Source organism: Dasypus novemcinctus, chromosome 4 (assembly GCF_030445035.2).
Source record: "Dasypus novemcinctus isolate mDasNov1 chromosome 4, mDasNov1.1.hap2, whole genome shotgun sequence".
NCBI classification, from domain to species: Eukaryota; Metazoa; Chordata; class Mammalia; order Cingulata; family Dasypodidae; genus Dasypus; species Dasypus novemcinctus.
Window position 1 is genome coordinate 23,302,981 of NC_080676.1, and position 21,799 is coordinate 23,324,779.

Consider the following 21,799-nt stretch of genomic DNA (forward strand, 5'->3'; position numbering starts at 1 on the left):
AAATAAGATGCTGAAAGTCCTAGTTCTAGGATTCTCAGCTGAAAAACGAGCAGAACAAAGCATTATCAGTCAGGTCAGGTCTTGCAGGGGAACCTGGAGAGGGGTGTGAATGCAACCCTAAGTGACCTTGCTCCAGTGTTTCTGGGAAGCGCATAGCACTGCTGGCCTTCCGTTTGAGTTGCCTGAGCATGGCTTACAGGGGTCATCTAGGGAGGAAGGCATCAGGACAGGCAACAGAGTGAACTTTTTGCTTATTTCTCTGTGAAGGAAAAAAATGAGTCTCAAAGAAGTTATACATAACTGCGTATGTATCGACATAGTTTCTATGTACACCATACCTTTCCTAGAGAAATTTAAAATGCCCAGCTTCAAATGTGCACATTCCTTTCCCACAGCTCACATAGATCCTCATGCTGCTTCCAGAGAGAAGGCTTTTCAGTCCTTTAGGAGGATGACCTTGGGAAAGAGGAACAAATGTTTTCACAGTTGTGTTATTTGCGATCCAGCATTTGGACTAAGCTTTCTTCAAAAACATGAAGAATCGCTCTGCACACAAACTTGTTCCATGATGGCATGCTGGTCTCACATTTTCCAGGCAATATCCAGTGGGCAAATGGGCAGGTTTCTCTCAGTTAAGCATATGGCTGTTTCCATGGTGACCAACACATTGGTTTGACCTATTCCAGCACTGCAATGGACTAAGACAGGTTCATTGTCGACTCTGAAGGAACTCATGTAGATGACAAATTCCAGAAAGCCCAAGAGTCATTGGGAATGCTGTGGTTGGGCCAGGCCAAGTACTGGAGATGCACGACTGTGTGCTCCTGGTTGGTGACCAGGATTTCTCAGAACACATAGGCGATGGTGCAGTCCTCCTGCCAGCATAAGTGAAAGCTGCAGTGCTCCGCAACGTCAGGAGGCCAGGCCAGTACTGGTGACATTTGGTCCACCCCTGCTCTGCAAGTTGTCAACATGATGATGAGTGATAACTTCTGATCCCAGACTACTCGCCAAAACAGTATGCAGGTGTGTGGCAGGGATCCCTGAGTGGCAACATTCTTGTTCATAAGGTTAGCAGCAGGTATTTCCATATTCACATAACTTGCATTAATATAATCTACATTTCCATGCAATCATAACCAGGTGGCGTCATAAGGCAGCACATCTTTCTGTTGGATCTTATCTGAATTTTAAGACAACTTTGCCAATATGATCGCCAATCCAGGCTTCTTTCTATAAGAGGTGAGGCCCTTCTTGAGCTGTTCTATGGATCCTTCCAGACTATCCCTACCCTCCTGACATAAGGGAAAATGGTCTCTGGGAAAAACTGGTTCAGTTCACCTTCAGATTTGAAATCAGTGAACAAGTAGACAGCTTTCCTCCAGATCACCAGGGCCAGCTCCCACATGTGGGACTCCCAGCTGGCTTTGATGGACATCATTATTTGGTTGTGCATATGCTCCAAGATGTCCCAGCCATTGACCAAAGTAATTTGATTCCCTTCATTCAGCTTCAGAATGCAGGTATCAGCAGGAATGCAGGTATCTGGATTTATTCTTGATACCATGAGAGACATCGTCTGATCACCCCTTCCTTCAGATTAAATCCAAATTTTCCATCTTCATCAGGAGTGATATGGATCAAGAGTAAATAGGTATCATTTTTGTCCCAGTCATACTGGCTTGAGTCCTGGGAGGAACCCACTATGGTCACCATATGATTGTCCTCCAAGAACTGCTGGTTGATCCCATTCAGTGAGCAGGACCCTAGAGCATTTAAAGATAGGGCCATAGAAATGGATAACTTCTGAGTCAGGCAGCTTTGTGCTGGATTGTTCTTAGATATACTCTGGGTGGGCTTTGGTTCTGAAACACCTCTGAATCTCTGTCTTTTGGGGACAGGGAGCCTTTGCACATATAGAACATATCTTTGGTTTCCATGATGAATGTCATTTCATTTGTGAGATTATCTGTGGAAGAGCATTGTGGCTTTCAGATTTTGTGCAAGAGCCAAGGACTGTGCTGGTCGGAAGCAATAGCAGAGGAGTGGGAAGGCAGACTCTTGGTTTCTAAATGTTCCACTGATAAATATCTCTGCATGATTGGGTTCCAGATCATCCCTCCAATCACCTTCCTGCAATATTGGTTATTTATAGACTTTCTGGGGTTCCTAGAGCCCAGAGTCCAACACTGGGCCAGAAAATTCTTTTCTGAGGTTGTACTGCAGGGATGGAGATGGAATTGAAGGTGCTCTACAAATGAGCTCATGCAGGCTGAAAGTGACATCAGTTGCCCGGAAAGGCTGAGGAAACACACTTCCCCTCCTATTCTATTGGGGGCAGGATTGGAGGGGAAGTGTCTGAGTATAGAAGGTTGCTGTATTTCTTCAGCCTCTCCAGGCAACAACAGGTACTTTCAGCCTGTAGGGACTGAAATGTTGGGTGCCTGTGGATCCACCTCCAACCTCTAATAGGATAAAAGGGTGTCTCTTTAGTCTCTTTGGGCAATAGTAGGCACTTTTGACCTACATAGATGGAACCATTTGGGGCTTGTGATTCTTTCTCCACCCTCTAGTGGGCTGAAGTGTCAGTACTTCTTCAGCTTCTTAGGGCAACTCCAGATGCATTCAGCTGACACGGATCAGATTATTAGGCATTTCAGAGTGTCTATCCCCTCCCCTGGCAGGAGAGAAGGGGAACTGGTGCTACAACAGTCTATATGGGCAACTGCAGTCATTTTGGACCTGCATGGCATAGATTTTTGCCCACACCTGTAGCTCCATCCCCACCCCAAGGAAGGGAGGAAGGTGCATGAAGCTTCATCAATATCTCTGGGCACCTACAGATGATCTTGGCTTGCATGACTTGGATTATTACACATAATTGTAACACTGTCCCTAGCCCTGGCAGAGGAAAAAAGTAGGAGAAGCTTCATTGGTCTTGGGACAATGAAGGCAGCCTCAGTCTGCACAGCTTACAGCACCAACTACCTTTTCAGCTCCTACTACACAACCAGCAAGGAAGAAAGGGCAAGAAAACTCTAAAATACAGAGAGAAACTGCACCCAAAATGAATACTCTAGTAAACCAGATACCAACACACCCACAAAAAATTACAATCCATACCAAGAAACAGGAAGATATGGCCTAGTCAAAGGAACAAGATAAGTCTCTAGATTACATAAAGGAGTTGAGGCAACCAATCATAGATGGTCAAACAGATCTCCTTAATAAATCCAATGAGCTAGCTAAAGAGATTAAGGATATTAAGAAGAGACTGGGTGAGCACAAAGGAGAATTTGAAAGCATACATATAAATTATATATAGTAGATTTTATAGGAATGAAAGGTACAATAAATGAAATAAAAATGCACTGGAGGCATATAACGGAGAATTTGAGATGGCAGAATAAAGGATCAGTGAGGCTGAAAACATGACCAAACTCAAAAGAAAATACAAAAGAACAAATGAAGAAAAAAATGGAAAAATTGAAGAGAGTCTGAGGGCACTAAGTGATAGCAAGAGATGGGCAAACATGCATGCCATGGATTTCCTAGAAGAAGAGAAGGGAAAAGAGGCTGAAGGAATATTTGAAGAAATAATGGTAGAAAGTTTCCTAACCCTATTAAAGGACATAGATATCTGTGTGCAAGAAGCACAACATACCCCATCCAAATTAATCTGAATAGACCAACTCTGAGACATACTAATCAGAATGTCAAAAGCCAAAGACAAAGAGATAATTCTGAAAGCAGCAAGAGAATTGTGATGCATAACATAGAAGGGATACCCAGTAAGCTTAAGTGCCAATTTCTCATCAGAAAGTCCTAAAAAATATACAACAAAACTGTTAGAACTAATAAACAATTTCAGTAGAGTGTCAAGATACAAGATCAATATGCAAAAATCAGTGGTGTTTCTATACACCAGTAATGCACAATCTGAAGAGGAAGTCAGGAAAAAAATCCCGTTTATAATGCTGACAAAAAGAATCAAATATTTAGTAATAAACTTAACCAAGAATGTAAAGCATTTATCTTCAGAAAACTACAATGCATTGTTAAAATAAATTTTAAAAAACCTGAATAATTAGAAAAATATTCCATGCTCATGGATTTGAAGACTAAATATCATTAAGATGTCAGTTCTACTCAAATTGATATATGATTCAAATCAATCCAGATAAAAATTCCATCAGCAATATTTAAATAAATGGAAAACACAATTATCAGATTCATTTGGAAGGGTAAGGTGCCCCAAATAGCCAGAAACCTCTTAAAAGGGAAAAACAAAGTTAGAGGACTCTCACTTCTGGGCTTTAAATCATATTACCTAGCTACTGTGATTTTACAAAAGCATGGTACTGGCATAAAAATAGGCACATAAACCAATGGAACTAAACTGATGGCTCAGAAACAGACCTTCACATCTATGGTCAAGTCATATTTCACAAGGTCGTCAAGCCCACCCAACTGGGGCAGAGCATTCTATTCAACAAATGGTGTGGGAAGAACTGGACATTCATGTCCAAAAGAAAGAAAAAGGTCCTCTATCTCATGCCTCACACAAAAATTAAATCAAAATCAATCAAGGACCTAAATATAAAAACTAGACCTATAAAACTCCTAGAAGAAAAGGTAGGGAAACATCTTCAAGACCTGGTGGTAAGTGGTACATTCTTAAACCTTACACTGAAAGCTTGAGGAATGAAAGAAATCATGAATAATTGGGACCTCCTTAAATTTAAACACTTAAACACTTTTGGATTTTGTCAAGGGAGTGAAAAGACAGCCCACTCAATGGGAGAAAATATTTGGAAACCATATATCCGATAAAGGTTTGACTTCCTTTTTATATAAAGAGATCATACAACTCAATCATAAAAGTGCAAGTAATCCAATTTAAAAATTGCTAAAAGTCTTAAATACACATTTCTCCAAAGAGGAAATGCAAATGGCCAAAAGCACATGAAGAAATGTTCAATATCACTAGCTATTAGGGAAATGCAAATCTAAACAACTATGAGATAACATCTCACACCTCACAGAATGGCCATTATTTAAAAAAAAACACAAAACACCAAGTGCTGGAGAGGATGTGGAGAAATAAGGATACTCCTTCACTGTTGGTGGGAGTATAAAATAGTGCAGCCTCTGTGGAAGACAATTTGGTGGTTCCTAAGGAAGATTTATATAGAACTGCTATATTATCCAGCAACTCCTTTACTAGGAATACATCCAGACGACCTAAAAACTGTGACACAAAAAGACATCCGCACACCAATTTTCACAGTGTTGTTATTCACAATTGCCAAAAGATGGAAAAAACCCAAGTGCCCATCAATCAATGAATGCATAAAAAAATGTGGTATATATATATGTATGATGGAATCCTATGCTGCAATAAGAAGAAATTAAACTGGGACACATATGATAACAAGGATGAATCTTGAAGACATTATGCTAAGTGAAATAAGCCAGACACAAAAGGACAAATATTGCATGATCTCACTAATATGAGCCAAATACAAAGAATAAAGGCATGGAGTTAAAACCATAGACTATAGGTTTTTAGGAGATAAGAGTAGGGCTGTGGAGTACTGATTCTTAATGTATGTAGAAGTTTTAATTAACTTGACTATAAATGTGTGGAAATGGATAGAGTTGATGGTAACACATTATAAAAAGTAGCAGCTGGTTTATAAATGGGATTGTGCCTGAAAAGGGTAGTCTAGGGATGTAAATGTCAACTGAAAGAAAGCTGGAGAATATTCCAGAGACTGAATAACACAATAAACCCAGAGGTGGATGAGAATTGTGGTTAATAGTACAAATACAAGAGTGTCCTTCTGTGAACTAGAACAGATGTATACCACTATAGCAGAGTGGTGGGAATACAGAGAAGCATGGGAAAAATGCAATTAATATAACCTATGGACTTTAGTTAACAGCAATGCTGTAATATCCTTACATCAATTCCAAAGATACACTGCACTGATAATAAGTGAGTATGGAAAAAATAATCCAAATGTATTCTATGGACCACAGTCCATATGGTCTGATGATATTATCTCATAATCTGTAACAAATGCTCCACAACGGTGTGGTGTATTGATGAAGAGATGTTGTATGGGACTTCTATACATATTCATGATTATTTTGTAAGCTCACAACTTCTGTAATAAAAATATATTTAAAAATACATTAAAATATAATTTAAAAAATATATAGGGGATTCCCATATACCCCACCCCTTCACTTCCCACACTTTCCCCCATTAACAACATCTTTCATTAGTGTGTACATTTGTTACAGTTGATGAACACATATTGCTACTAACCATGGGCTATAGTTTACATTATACTTCACATTTTACACCCCACAGTTATGTAGGTTTTGACAAAAAGTATAATGGCCTGTATCCATCATTGCAATGTCATGCAGGACAATCCCAATGTTCCCCAAATGCCCCATGTTATACCTATTCTTCCCTTTATATCAATAATACAGGTTCTTCCAATGCTAGAATAATCATAAGTCTATTTTAGTCCATAGCTGCAGTCCCTCCTTATGTTTGTTAATTGCTCAATCTTGAGGACTTTGGGATGGTGTTGTCATGGGGCAGATGGATGGAACTGTTTTGCTTACAGTTTTACATACTCTCTGCTTTTTAGGATGGGCATTGTCCATCATCATCCTTTTGTTAGTTGTCCTGGGTGAGCCCAATGAACTGGAGGGTAGGTGTTATGACTTTGTTGAGATTCAGGGCTTAACTGGCATATGAACAGACCAAAGATTACAGTTTCTGGGACATATTTAACGAGTATAGTGCTAATTACAGGTTCAAATAAAAGGGCAGAAGAATCATGCATAGGGACATTATTATAAATGAGTCTTACTCTGTTACACTGGGGAGCATATATTCCAAAGTAAGTCCCCCTGACAGGGTGACGAATTCATGAGATTGTCTGTCCTGCTTATAGTGCTTATAGTGTCTAGATGCCTCTAAAGCCCTCAGGAATTCTGCTGTTTTAGGCACTGTTTACTGTAAATTTTAAAGTCAAAGATAATAGCTTTCAAATGCCAGGTCACTCAGTTACTAGCTATGCAACTATGTGACCATGGGCAAAAACTTTAATTTCACCATCTGTGAAATGAAGATGATGATAGCACCAACTTAGTGAGAGGAGTTATTGAAGTTGCCTAGGTAAAGCACTTAGCACAGTAACTGGCATATAGTAAGAGCTCAACAAATTGTAGCTCTGGATATCGTTTACTTCACCCACTCCAAAACATTGCACTGGACTCTCATTTATGGGACAAGCATGCGGACATTCAAGGTGCTCTTTCAAGCTGCTATAAATTATTTTGTGACTGGCAGTTATATTTTGAAATTTACAGAATTAAGTTGGCAGCATTGTCAATTTTAATCTTGTTGAAATTCTTTATGCTATTTCTGTATGTTTTTGTTTATTTTGCTGGACTTCAAGGTGACCATTTTGAATTAGGCATTTAAATTGATATCCTTCCATCATTTTCCCTAGAAGTCTTCCCAAATTATTTTTCTATTGTTACTATAGTATTTTGAATCTTTTCCCTGAACAAAAGTGCCTCCATTTAAGAAAACATGGTACTAAAAACCATGTAGGTGCCTAAACAAAAATGTAGGGTATTTGTCATTTTAAAAAAAAATTATTTTATTTATTTATTCCCCCCCACCTTCCCCTGCTCTGCTGTTTTTGCTCTCTGTGTCCATTTGCTGTGTGATCTTCTGTATCTATTTCTCTTTTTGTCTTTCTCCTCTAGGATTCACCAGGATTCGATCCTGGGGACTTCTGATGTGGAAAGAGGTTCCCTGTCAATTGTGCCACCTCAGTTCCTGGTTTCTCCTGTGCTTCACCTTGACTCTCCCCTTCATCTTTCTTTTGTTGTGTCATCATCTTGCTGTGTGACTCACTTGTGCAGTCACTGGCTCACCGTGTGGGCACTCGGCTTGCTGTGCAGGCACTAGGCTTGCCACACAGGCATTGCTTACCATGTGGGCACTCGCACAGGCACTCAGCTCACCATTCGGGCACTCGGCTCACTGCATGTGCACTGGCTCACCACACAGGCACTGGCTCACTGTGCAGGCATGCTTTCTCTTCTTCTCCTTCACCAAGAGGCCCCATGGATCAAACCCAGGTCCTTCCATATGGTAGGCGGAGGTCCTATCACTTAAGCCACATCTGCTTCCTGAGTATTTATCATTTTATTTTATTTAACATAGATGCCCATATTGATTCTCTTCCCTCTTCCCCCACCCCTTCTCTTTTATTTAAAATTCCCCATGGATAAAATTCCATGACTGAATCAATTGTTTTTACTTGTCTTTCTGTAATGTAATGATTTGATATCTTTCTAGCTAGTATTTTATTTCTTTTATTAATTCTTGCATTGCTTCTTGTTAACAAAGTGAAAATGGATGTGTTTTTTTTCCTTTTTTCCCTGAACAGGATGGTAAACTAGCTCATGTCTGTTGATTTTGCCTCTATCAGCAAGTCCTAGTAAAAGACAACTCATTACAAACCTCAGAATGGCAGGGGAAGATGAATGGCATTGAATATTTTGAACAATGTAAATTGAACAAAATGGTAAAGTATCTGACATTTTAAACGAAAATCTATTTCTTGGGAAAAAATATGGCTCAATTGTTTCATAATGCATGTTCTACAAGAACTAATTCTTTGCTTCTTAATGACAGTGAATGTGAGCAATTCAGAACCGTATTTTAAGATTACTGGTCAATCCATGCCTTTTACTGACATTAACCTCACTATAAATGAGACCATTTAGGTTGTCTTTCAGTACACTGGCTGGCATTAAAAATCACCTATTCTGAGATTTAATCACGTATAAATGGAAAGTCTTTCCTCTGGGTCACCTTTTCTAGCCTCCTAATTCTGGAATTGGGCCCTAATACTTGGATTTGGGCTCTCATTGTTCAGGGTTCAAAGTTTCCTTAACCCCTTGCTGCCTGAAATCTTTGTTTTACTTTTCTTTCACTAACAGTTTTTCTTTTTTCTTTTCTCTCTCTCTCTCTCTTTTTTTTCCCCATAGCCTTGTGCAGGGAAGGTGAGAAATAACTCTATTGTGTACTTTTGTTGCCATGGTGAAGAAAATAATACAATTCTGTAGTTAATGAAGAGTGTAAGGGTAAGGAAGATATTTCTTCCAAGCTCAAATGATTCCATTTCATTACGGTGGAACTAAGGAGCATTGACTGACCTGTCGAAGCAAAATCTTATGTTAGATATAGTTCATAATGTCATGCTATTCATTTGGAATATAGTACTTTTCTTCGAGAAATTATTTTTAAAATGCTTGCTCTGGAGGAAAGTTTTAAAAGGACTTTCACGTGCTCATATATTTTTTCCAAACTAAAAAGGAGCTGACATTCTACAGATTTCCATTTTGAAAACTGAACAGCCACAGAGAAACATTGTTGTAAAGGGCCTTATTAATTCATGCTTTGAAAGAGTGATGTGTGGCTTTTCTAAAGGAAAATGTCTTCATTTAACTATCCCATCTAAACTTGGGCATATCATACATAAAAGACCCTTCATTTCACATTTATTAATTTCATTGGGTTCTGATCACAAATTCTTCTCTCCTAACTCTACTCTCCCACTATTTGCTCTTTACAACCTATCCCTCCCTTCTCCCCTACCTCCCTTTACATGCAGTAGATTCAGAAGAGACAAAAGGAACCTGGGTATAGGAATTCTTAGCGGAAGAAAGGGAGGCCTGCAGCTAAGATCCAAGGGTAATGTTGAAAGTCTTTGCCCCATGGGAATTTTAGTGTCAGGGAGCAGTGCACTTAAATTGGGCAGTGTAATTTGAAATTACCATGAATGAATATTCTGTAAGAGTTTTTGTCAACTTCACAATCTTTTTATTGCAGAGAAAGTCAAAGAGAAGCATTTCTATTTGCAAATTTTTATCTATTTATCCAAGTTTAATACACTAGTTTACACAAGTTTAAAAACTGTCAATTATTTCAACAAAGGCCATAAAAATTTTTTTTAAACCTGTATTGAAGAGAAGTGAGAATATTTGAAAAAGGCAAAATTTCCAACTTTTAACCCCATTGTTAGGATGCCAAATCCTCTGAGAACACTGAGCTCGTTAGAACTGCAAATAAAGGGGAATAAAAGGTTGAAGCCACTTACATTGAAGTCTGCTGATCACAAATACAGAAGTGTGTTAAGGATATTTCTGTCTAAATATTTATAAAATTCTATGAAAAAACAGAAAAAGAAAGCTGAAAGCATGTAAGGATTTTTTTAAGACATAAAAGTAAGGTAACATTAAAAAAAAAAATCAAGACTTTTTGCAATAGATACCATACAAATGGATATATAGGAAATGGGAAGGCTTAATAATCGTAGAACCTTCACACTTTGCTTTACATAATTTGTCTCACGTGATCTTTACACATGCCCAAGTAAGTGGAAAGCAATGTTTGCATTTTTACAAATGAAAAGAGAAAGTAATTTTCCCAAGTGACCAGAATAAAGAACTTGAAGTCAGTATTATAGGACCCCAAAGACCTTTCTTTTACATTTGTTGCAATTGATGAATACATATTGGAATATTGCCGCTAAGCATGGATTATAGTTTACACTACAGTTTACAATCTCTTCCACACAATTTGGTAAGTTATGACAAGATAAATAATGGCCTGTATCTGTCATTGCAATGTCATTCAGAACAATTCCAATGTCCTAAAAATGCCCCCATATTACACTTATTTTTCCCTCTCTCTCTCCTCAGAATCTCCAGAGGCCACTGCCTCCACATCAATGACTAAAGTTCTTCCATTGCTAGAATAAAAAAACATCTATAGTAGAATAACGGTAAGTCTACTCTGGTCCATCATGCAGCCCCCAATCCTGAGGATTCCACGATGGTGATGCCCATTCCACCTTTAATTCAGCATTTTTAAAGATCTTATCAAATTTGATTCGAAAAATGCTGTGCATTAAGACTGAGAGGAAATGAAAGGTATGGACACTGCCTCAAGAACTTTAAATCTATTGAACTCGGTCAAATTCATAAATATAAAGACATTTGAGGCTCCCACAAACAAGCACAACACAAATGTAAATCAGTATGGTTTACTTGGGAGATACGGCCCAAAGGTAGACTGATGCTAAGCCTGAAGTCAGCTGAAGACAATGACCACTGGATTCTGTAACAGAAATCTGCACACACAGTTCAGGATTTTAATTTTTATTAAATCCACAGGAATATGAGCTTTCAGTGAATTTTGCTTCATAGATCAAATAGTTTTGTTTTCTCTTAGAACCATCAGTTTCTGGGTGAAATTACATTCTGGATAATTAGAAGCAATGGCTTGTCGCTGATTTTGTACCCAATAGCCGGAGCATTTTTAAAGTGATATATTCCTTTCATCATTTATTCTTTAACTCGCCCAATATTTATTGCATGTTCACTATCTACTAGGCACTGAGTGGGGAACCAGGCATGGAACTTCTGTGTTTCGATAATAAACATCATAGATAATAGAGTCAAAGACAAAGTAACAAAAATGGAAAGCAGGGCTTTCCAAAGTGGCTCTTCAGAGCCTGAATCATGCAAGATGATCCCTGCCCACTAAAGGGCTCTGTGGCCAAAACCATTTGGTTAGCATGGCTTGTATATTCCCCGATTAAAGAGAAATTCACAATGCACACTAATGTAGCAAAAGTTTCTGAGAAATCTATAAGAAAGAAGTCCCTTTAGCTTTGTCAAACCCAAAAGGCATTAAAAAAAAAAAAAAAAAAACTGTTCCGTCCACTGACATCCTAGAAAGTGGAGCAATCTGAGGGAGATGTCAGCTCAGACAGAGCCTGCTCAGGGGTACAGCCTCAACAGGCCAGAGATGTGAGAAGGATAAAGAGCAGGTGCCAGATTTTGGAATAGCTAGCAGAAAAGGCAGAAAAACCTTTAAATGTCATAACTACCACACAGAAAGCAAGCATAGACTTATTTGGAATAAAATCAACTATGGTAGATTGCATTGCTATGCATATGCTGAAGCTACAGAATTAACTGATTAATTAATGTGTATAGAATTCAACATTCAAAGTTAAGGTACATCAAAGCATTGAGTATGTTATTACATGGTCCTCTAGCATCTGGTGTTTGTGAGGAGAAACCTGAAACTATATTTTTTTGCAATTCTACGGAAATTATAAAAATTTCTTTTTCTGTTTCCTCTGTGGGCCAGGCCTTCTTATTTTTTTTCGGCTCTGTATTTTTTTATTTTCAACTTCTCTTTTTTACATTGATCAGTCTTGCCAGAGTGTTATCTTACTTATAAATCTTAAAAAAAAAAACAGTTCAGAATATACAACAAGGTAATAACACACAAAGAGCTATTCAACAACATCAATAATCAGATAAATGCAAATTAAATTAATAACAAGGTATCATTATACAACTATTAGACTGCAAAAGCTGGTTAATACTAAGTATTGGCAAGGAGAAGGAGAGACAGGAAACTTCACGCACTGTTGATGGCAGTGAGGGTGTGGTGGCCCTTCTGGAGACCAATATGGCATTACTTGTGCAAAATAAAGGCATGTAAATCCCTCGTAGATATATAGATATTTAGGCATGTAATTCCCTCTTAGATACATAGATAAATAGATAGATCCATATCTTCATTGCACTTTTATTTGCAGAGGAGGAAAGTTAGATGTAACTAGGTGTCCATCACTGGGAAAATAGATTTGGTAAAATGTGGTGGGCACACATTCATAGAAATACATAAAAACAAAAAATTACACATTAAAATAGATCAGAATGGGGGGAAGCGGTTGTGGCTCAATCAGTTGGGCTCCCCTCTACCATATGAGAGGCCCTGGGTTTGCTCCCAGGACCTCCTTGTGAAGGCTGGCTGACCCGCGCCTGGGGAGAGCTGATGGCCTGTGCCCACAGAGAGCAGGCCCAGCAAGATGACCCAACAAAGGGAGACAAGCAGACACAGAAGAATGTGCAGCAAAGGGACACAGAAAGCAGACAACAAGCAAGCTGCAAGGGGGAGAGGGGATAAATAAATAAACAAACAAATAATAATAAATCTTTAAAAAAATAGAACAGAATGATTACTCATTGAGGAAAAGGGATCTGGAAGTGAAAGTGCTTTTTAAAAAATTCCACTTATTTTTGTTAATCCTCCCCTTTCTATTCCACCCATTCCTTGCTCAATGACACTGATTTTTGCCCTTATCTTTATTATTTTCTTTCTTCATGTTGATAAATTTGATAGATAAGAATCCAGAAGTTTCCTCCTTTCTGAAAAGGTCCGAAGAAAGTAAAATTTATGAGTCCTGAACACTCATGCCCAGCTGGTTGGAGTGTAAAACTCCAGCAGCCATTTCTATCCTCCCTCCCTCATGCCCCCCTTCCTTTCTCTCTCTCTCTTTCTCTCTCTCTCTTTCTTTTTCTTTCCAAGGATTGAACCTGGTGGGACCTCCTACATGCAAAGCAAGCAGGTGCTTAATCACTCAGCTGCACCCACTCCCTACAGCAGTCATTTTGGAGAGTAATCTGACAATAATTAGTGATGCTGGGTTTAGGCATAACCAATGATCTAGTATGGTTGCCAGCCTCCAAGAAGAATTCTAATGATCCCTCCCTCCTGGCCTTTACACCCTGTGGAATTCCTTCCCGTATCATTTCAGGTACAATGACCAATTGCCCAGGTGTGCTTGGCAATGCCTGGGTTTTAAAACCTGAAAAGCCCCACTTGGTAGGAAATCACTTGATTCCAGGAAAACTGGAAGAGTTGGTTCACCTAGTACCAGGGCTGGTTTCTGCACACCCAATAGAATGTTGCAGAAGTGATAGTGTGTCCCTGCTGAGATTAGTTTACGAAAGACTGTGGTTTCCATCTTGGACACTCTCTCACCATCACTCCATCTCTCTCACATGACTACTCACTCTGGGGGAAGCCAGCTGCCACGATGTGAGTAGCCTTGTGGAGAGGCTCACTTGGCAAGGAACTGAAGTCTCTGGAACAGTCATTGATTGAGCTTAGAAATGGATCTTTCTTCAGTCAAGCCTTAGTATAAATGAAGCTCCAGTTGATAGTTTAATAGCAACCTTATAGAGACCTCTAGCCAAAACCAACCAGCTAATCTGTTACCAGATTTCTGACCCACAAAACTCTGACACCTTTTTTCAAGTTCGTTGTTTTAAAGTTGGAGTAATTTGTTGCACAGCAATGTTTATATGTTATCAATTCCTAGGTATATAGCACTTTTTATTATACAAATAAATGGAAGAAACAGATATTCATCAATATCAGAAGTAAACAAATAAAATATAGTAAATGCAAATAATGAAAATCTCCAAAACACTCAAAGGAAATTAACTAGACTGGATAGATACATCTCAAATACCAGCAAGTTGTACAAAATGAGTTTGCTAATTATTTTTTATCACCCACAACATTTTAATACTTAACAAAAGATTAAATAAAGTAATAGAAAAATAACTTTTATATAACATTTTGCAAGGCTTTATAAAATACAATTTATTGATTCCTGAAAGAGTCAAACATGAAATTATAATATGACCTGGCAGTTCCACTTTTGGAAAATACTCGAAAGAATTGAAAACAGATAAAAGTATGTGTATATGCATGTCCATAACAGCACTATTCAAAATAGCCAAAAAGTGGAAATAACCCAGATTTCCGTGAGAGGATGAATGGATAAACAAATTGTGGTGTATATACACAATGAAATATTATTCAGCCATAAAAGGAATGAAACATTGATACACCATACAATGTGGATGAAACTCTAAAACATTATGCTAAGTGAAAGAAGCCAGGCACAAAAGACTACATACTATAGGATTCCATTTACAAGAATTATCCAGAATACATATATACCAGTAGAAACAGGATGTGGATGGAGTGGCATAGGAAGAAACTGCTTAATGGGTAAGATGTGTTATTTTGGAGTGAGGGAAATGTTTAGGAACTAGATGGAGATTTTTATTGCACAACATTGTAAATGTACTATCACTGAATTGTTCACTCTAAAATATTAACTTTATGTTACATGAATTTCACCTCAAAAATTAATTTTAAAAATATAAAAATACTACTTACATTATAAGTAATTGTGGCTATACAAATAAAATATGTTTGCTGACTAGGAAAAAGAAGAAAAATATTAAACTAAATTTGAGAAATGAAATATGGGCTGTGCAAAGATTCTTGATAATAGCATCCCATAGACAGAGAAGTATATAAACTCCATTCTAGATAACTGAGGTCCAAGAAGTCCCCAACATAATAAGTAAAAATTAAAGTCAACATCAAAACTTCATGTATAAACATAAATTTCTAAATTAAAAACTGAGAAAATTCAATTTAGCTAGGTATTAAAATAATGCATTATGGCAAAGAATGGTTTATTTCAAGAATGAATATTATTTAACATTAGGAAGTATACTATTATAATTTACCATTTTAAGAAATTAAAATATATGATAATCAGATTTGATGGTGAATAAGCATTTGCTGTAACATTTTAGTATCAACCTATCTTTCAATCAAACAGCCTATCTATCTTTCTATTAACGTTTCATATGTAAATAAAACCTCCTCAGTCTGATAAAGGATATTTTCTAGAGATCTATAGGGAAAAGATAAGTAATTTTGATACATTAGAAATATTCCTATTAAAGTCAGGGATGTGATGAGGGCTTTTAGTATCACATACTTTTCAACAATGTTGTAGAGATTTTAGTTAATGCAATAAACCTAAGGTAAAGAAATAATACATGTCATGTGTTGAAAAGAAGAGACAAAAACCATCATTATTTTCACGCAATAGTTTACCAAGAAAATCCAAGAGAATTAAGAAAAAATTTTTAGTACTAATAAGAAATGTAAACATGAAATCAATAGTTTCCTCAAATACCAGCAATGGCCAGTTGAAAACTATAATCACCATGACAGAAAAACAAACAAACAAACAAAGAAAAACACTCCAATTATAATAACAACAAAACAAAATCCATAAGGTACTAAGGAATAAAACTAACAAGAATTGTGAAAATTCTAAATAATGGAATTTATAAAACTTTGCTACATTATATAGAGATGCCAAAAGAAGAAATGTATACAATGTTCCTGATCTTAGAAAGACTTAACCATGTTTTCTCCAAATTAATCTATGTGATCAGTGTGTTCCTTCCAAAATTGGAAAGAGATGTTTCATATGGAATTTGATGGGCTCCATAGAAAGTTCACTTGGAGGAAAAAGTGTCTAAGAATAGCTAAGAACATTTTAAAGAAATATTTACAGTAAAGGGGGTCTTCCCTTATGTAGCAGTTTGATATAATTCATGAATTCCAAAAATATATATTGGATTATGTTTTTAAGCTAGTCCGTACCTGGGCATGATCAAATTATGATTATGGCTTTGATTGGGCCATGTCAGTACCATGGTGAGGCCCCACCCACCAAGGGGTGGGGACTCACAGATAAAAGACATGACAAAGGACAGAGTTGAAGTTTTGATCCTGGAGTCTTTTTTTTTTTATTGTATTTTTTGAAGATACATAGATCACAAAGAATGTTTCATTAAAATATATGAGGTTCCCATATACCCCATCCCCACCCTCACCCCCACTCCTCCCATATCAACAACCTCTTTCATCATTGTGGCACATTCATTGCATTTGGTGAATACACTTGGGAGCACTGCTGCACTGCATGGATTATAGTTTACACTCTCCCCCAGTTCATTCAGTGGGTTATGGCAGGGTATATAATGTCCAGCCTCTGTCCTTGCAATATCATTAGGACAACTCCAAGTCCCCAAAATGTCCCCACATCACATCTCTTCTTCCCTCTCCCTGACCTCAGCAACTACTGTGGCCACTTTCTCCACATCAATGCTACAGTTTCTTCCATTACTATTCACTAGTAAATCCACTCTAATCCATATTTTATATTTTATTCCTCCATCCTGTGGACCCTGGGATGGTGATGTCCACCCCACCTCAACTGAGAGGGGGCTTAGATCCCACATAGTTGATGGATGCAATTCTCCTGCTTGGAGTTGTAGGTACACTTGGTTCCCTGGTGTGGTGGTTGACCATCTTCACCTCCCTGTTAGCTGACCTGGGTAAGTCCAATGAACCGGAGAGTAGGAGTTTCAACTTTGTTGAGGCTTAGGGTCCAGCTGGCACATAGCCAGTCCAGAGATTCAAGTCTCCTGAGTATACACCATCCCCAGCGCCAACCACAGGTTCAGTAAAAGTGACAAAAGAGGCATGTGTAGAAAGATCACATCTAAGTCCAACTCTATCACACTCAAGAAGACAATTTTCAAAATGGAGCCCCCTGACAAGGCACTGAACTCTAGAGCCATCTGCCATGACCTTGGAACCTGTGTGTCTCCATAGCCCTCAGGAGCACCAGTACCTGGGGTAGTATCTACTTTGGCTGATTTTGGGATCCTGCTGAGGCATGCATAAATGTGACCCCTCTGATGACCTCCTGATTCTTTTTTGAAGACTTTTAGCCATATAAACTCATTTGTCTTTACTGTTTCCCCCTTTTATTCAAGGTCTTTTTCTTGTTGCATCACCAGTTAGTGATTGGTAGTAATTCCTCGGTGCCAGGGAGGCTCATCCCCTGGAGTCTTGAGTTGGAGCCCTGGGAAGTAAACACAAAGAGGAGCAGGATTGTGAGGAAAGAGAAACCCAGGGAAGAGAGGAACCCAGGAAGCCTGAAAACTGGGAGACGTCGGCAGCCATCTTGCTCCAACACGTGAAAATAGACTTTGGTGAGGGAAGTAACTTATGCTTTATGGCCTGGTAACTGTAAGCTTCTACCCCAAATAAATACCCTTTATAAAAACCAATTGATTTCTGGTATTTTGCATGAGCATCCCTTTGGCTGACTAATATACCTTATAAAATATCAAATGTACTATCATCTATAATAATTAAAATAGTACTGTTGTAGTGCAGGTATAGGAAAATAAACCAATGGTACAGAATAGACAATATAGAAATGGACTCATATGCAGATGAATTTTTTTTTGTTTATAATAAAGGCAATTTCCACATGGTAGGGAAAAACTGGCCTATTCGTAAATTATTTTGAACTCTTTGCTTTCTGCTTGGAAAAAATAATGTTACTTCTATATCTCACATCACTCACCAAAATCAATTCTAGATAATTTAAATAGCTAAGCATAAATTAACTCAAAACTATAAAACTATAAAATCATAAAAAAACTTTTGTGAAAAAGATATTTATAACTTTTATGTGGTGAAAATCTTCCCATAAGAGATAAAACCCCAGAAGCTATAAAGGAAAAAGAATAAACTGATTGAATCTTATCTGCAGTTTTGATTTTTCTAACAGATATCAAGAGAGTAATTTAGAGATTACAAATTCAGAGTTTGGGGCCAGAGTGCCTGTGTTCAAATTCTAGTTATACAACCTGGTTATATGGCATTTGGTAAGTTATGTAATTGCTTGGTGCTTCAATTTTTCACCTGTAAAATGGGAATAAAATAGTACTTTCTTCACTGTATTAAATGAGTTAATGAGTTAAGTACCTAGAATAGTGCTTGGCTCATAATAATATATAGGAGTTTGCTACCATAATGAAAGCTAAATTTAGAGAAAATATTTATAATATATTGAATACATATATAGGATTAAAGTCCAGAATAAAGACCTCTTAACTAGTCATGAAGGAAAAAACCCAATGGAAATATAGGTAAAGGATATGAATTTCCCATTCACAAGGGGAAAAAATTATATGACCATGTTAAATTACACTGAAAATGCAATTTTAAAGATTTTAAAATGACAGTAAAAAGATAGATGTTATCCAGCCTTACCAATGTTTGTAGGACTATAAATTGATTAAATGTCTTGGAAGGCATCTTGGTGGTATCTGTAAAATTTAAACAGCTTTCTATTACAGCCAGCAATTCTACTTGTTGGATATAGGTCATAGAAATATGCCCACTGTGTACAAAGATGTATATATAAAGGTGTTTTGGGCAACATTGTTTATTACAGAGAAAAGTTGCAAGTATCCTAAATGTCTATCCCCATGGAAGTGATTTAATGAATTATCTTTCTTCCATTCTCAAAAACTATGCAACACCTACAAAAGAATGAGGTAGTGCAAATATCCTGATAGGATAAAAAATCTTCAAATTCTATTTTTAAATAAATAAAAGCATGTTACAAGTTAGTACATTCTATATAGAAATAAATGCAATGTTAATATTTACATACATATTATGTAAATTCATGGAAAGTTAATTGAGTATATGTCTGCCCAAACTCAACACCACTTAGAGCTGGAAATTGGTAGGGAGTGGGGAGAAGTGCTGTTTAACGGGCATGGGCCTGGAAGGGATATGTTAAAGTGAAAAAGAGAACAAATGAAGACGGATAGAGAAAACACAAATAACAACAAGACATGGGCTCAGTGAGCTTATAACATTGAATGGGTGATAAAACAATTTCTAAGAACTTATTTAAGCAAATATCTATTTACATCTACATCTATAACTTTCAATTTGGGATTACTATGAGGATTAAGTGAGATAATACATGTAAAAGACTTAAAAGGTGCCCAGCACATTGTAAACCCTCTATAAATATTTACGAATATGTATATTTATGCCCAAATATATATTTATATACATATTTTATACAAATTTTATTGTGAATGACAAAAAATACATTAAATCTATTGACTAAGTACTGACACTTTTTTCCTGGGTATCAGTACAATTCTGTACTACTAGCTGCCATCTAATATTTTCCTTGCTAAAATATTTATCTCTGATAGTCTATTTTTCCTTGCTACAAATGGAACTCATTAATTGCTGGGAGTTGTTTTGCTCCATACTATCTCCCCATTGTTTGGAACAGGGATTGGCATACAGTATGAGTGCAATAAATATTCACTGAATCATATTTTCTTTCTGTCAGTGCTTATCTCTTGTACTCATTAAAGTATTCCCCATCATAGTAAATGCTTGAATGGTAATCCCTAACTACTTTGCAAGCAAATATTTCAAAATGGGAACATTATATTTCATATTTGAATTTTGTGTGGTCAGTAATATCTTGACTTGTTAAAAATAAGATTTGACTAAACTCAACAATTAGCAAAAGCAAACTTTATCAGCTGTTTTACAGAAACAGCAAATAAATGAACGTTTTGAACAGAGATGGACTTGTTCTTTCTGTGAACCCTCTCTCCTCGTGGAAATGAGCAAAACAAAATTTATTGGTCCACAGAATCCCAGATTAACATCCGTGCTTGCCAAATACAGGAAGGTATCATTGAGGAAAAGAAGTTTCTCCATAACTTTCTAATAGAAACTATCTAGTTGACCATTGTGTGTGTGTGGGGGGGGTGGGGGTGGGGGGAGTATAATAATAACAGTTGGCAATGTTCTTTTGAATGAATACCCAAAGGTTTTACTTTTCTCCTCTCTTGGAAAAAAAAATATCTGTTGTCAAGGTAAGTTTTGTGGAGGCAAGAGAAAATATGGGTCAAGCAAAAGGCTTCTCAAGTTCAATTTCCTCTTGAAAAAATCTGAAAAGTGACTGTGGCTGTAGTCTAGACAACATAATTGGATATGTGAGTCATAGGTTCTTTGGAATCAATGTTAGTCATAGGCTCTTGGGGGTCAATGATTGCGATATCTTGGAAACTGTAATTACAAACACTAGGAAATTAAAGGTAGTCTTATGTGAACAGATTCTATTTTTTCTTTTGGGACATTTATCCTTCACTAATTAATTGATAAAAATGCTTAGCGCATTGTCTTATCATTTCTTTAAAACTCATATTGTAAATTCAGTGAATTTGTTTTCTGTATGTATGGTATATTATTCATTCTCTATTCAGAATGTCTTAATTTTTCTGTAGTCAAACTGTATAATTTATTTTGTTACTCTGGTTTCTGGCTTAGGTTTTATTTCAGAAAAACCATTCTGAACCCAAAATATTTAAAGTAATGAGCTATAAATTCTTCTATTGATTTTATGGCTTGGTTAATAAAGCTAAACATTTGAGAAGTCTAGAATTTACTTTAGTGTACTGTGAGGGGTAGTGAACAGAATTTTTTCAAAACACTATTTTTTACAATAATGTCTTAAACATAACATATTAATTAAACAACACATAAATTTAAACACCTTTATTAATTTACTAAACTGATATGCATATTTGAGTCTTCATATGAACGGGTTATTCCATTTATTTGATCTCTTTGTCTTGCATACTATTTTAATAACTATTATGGCAAATCCTTTCTACCCCATGTTCCTCATTTTCAGAATTCTCCTGGGTATTCTTTCATCTTTATTCTTCCATTTTTTTTTTTTATTAGAGAAGTTGTGGGTTTGCAGACTGACCGTGCACAATATACAGGATTCTCATATACCAACCCACCAATTACTTGCACTGATGTAGAACATTTGTTAAAATTGATGGTAGCACTTTTTAATAGTTGTACTATTAATTGAAGTACATGGTTTAACTTAGGGTTCACTGATGTGTAGCGTATTTCCATGGTTTTATTTTGAAAAAAATTTATTCTGTTACCATGTATATAAAATCTAATATTTCCCCTTTTAATCATATTCAGATATGCATTTCAGTGCTGTCAATTTTGCTCACAATGTTGTGCTGCCATTACCGCCATTTATTAACAAAACATTTCCATAATTCC

At 36.8% G+C, this 21,799-nt stretch overlaps 1 pseudogene; it reads right to left on the reverse strand.

Moving 5' to 3' along the window:
* Positions 1–491: 491 nt before the first annotated feature.
* Positions 492–2,267, reverse strand: LOC101436313 (tyrosine-protein phosphatase non-receptor type 3 pseudogene; annotated as a pseudogene).
* Positions 2,268–21,799: the final 19,532 nt, after the last annotated feature.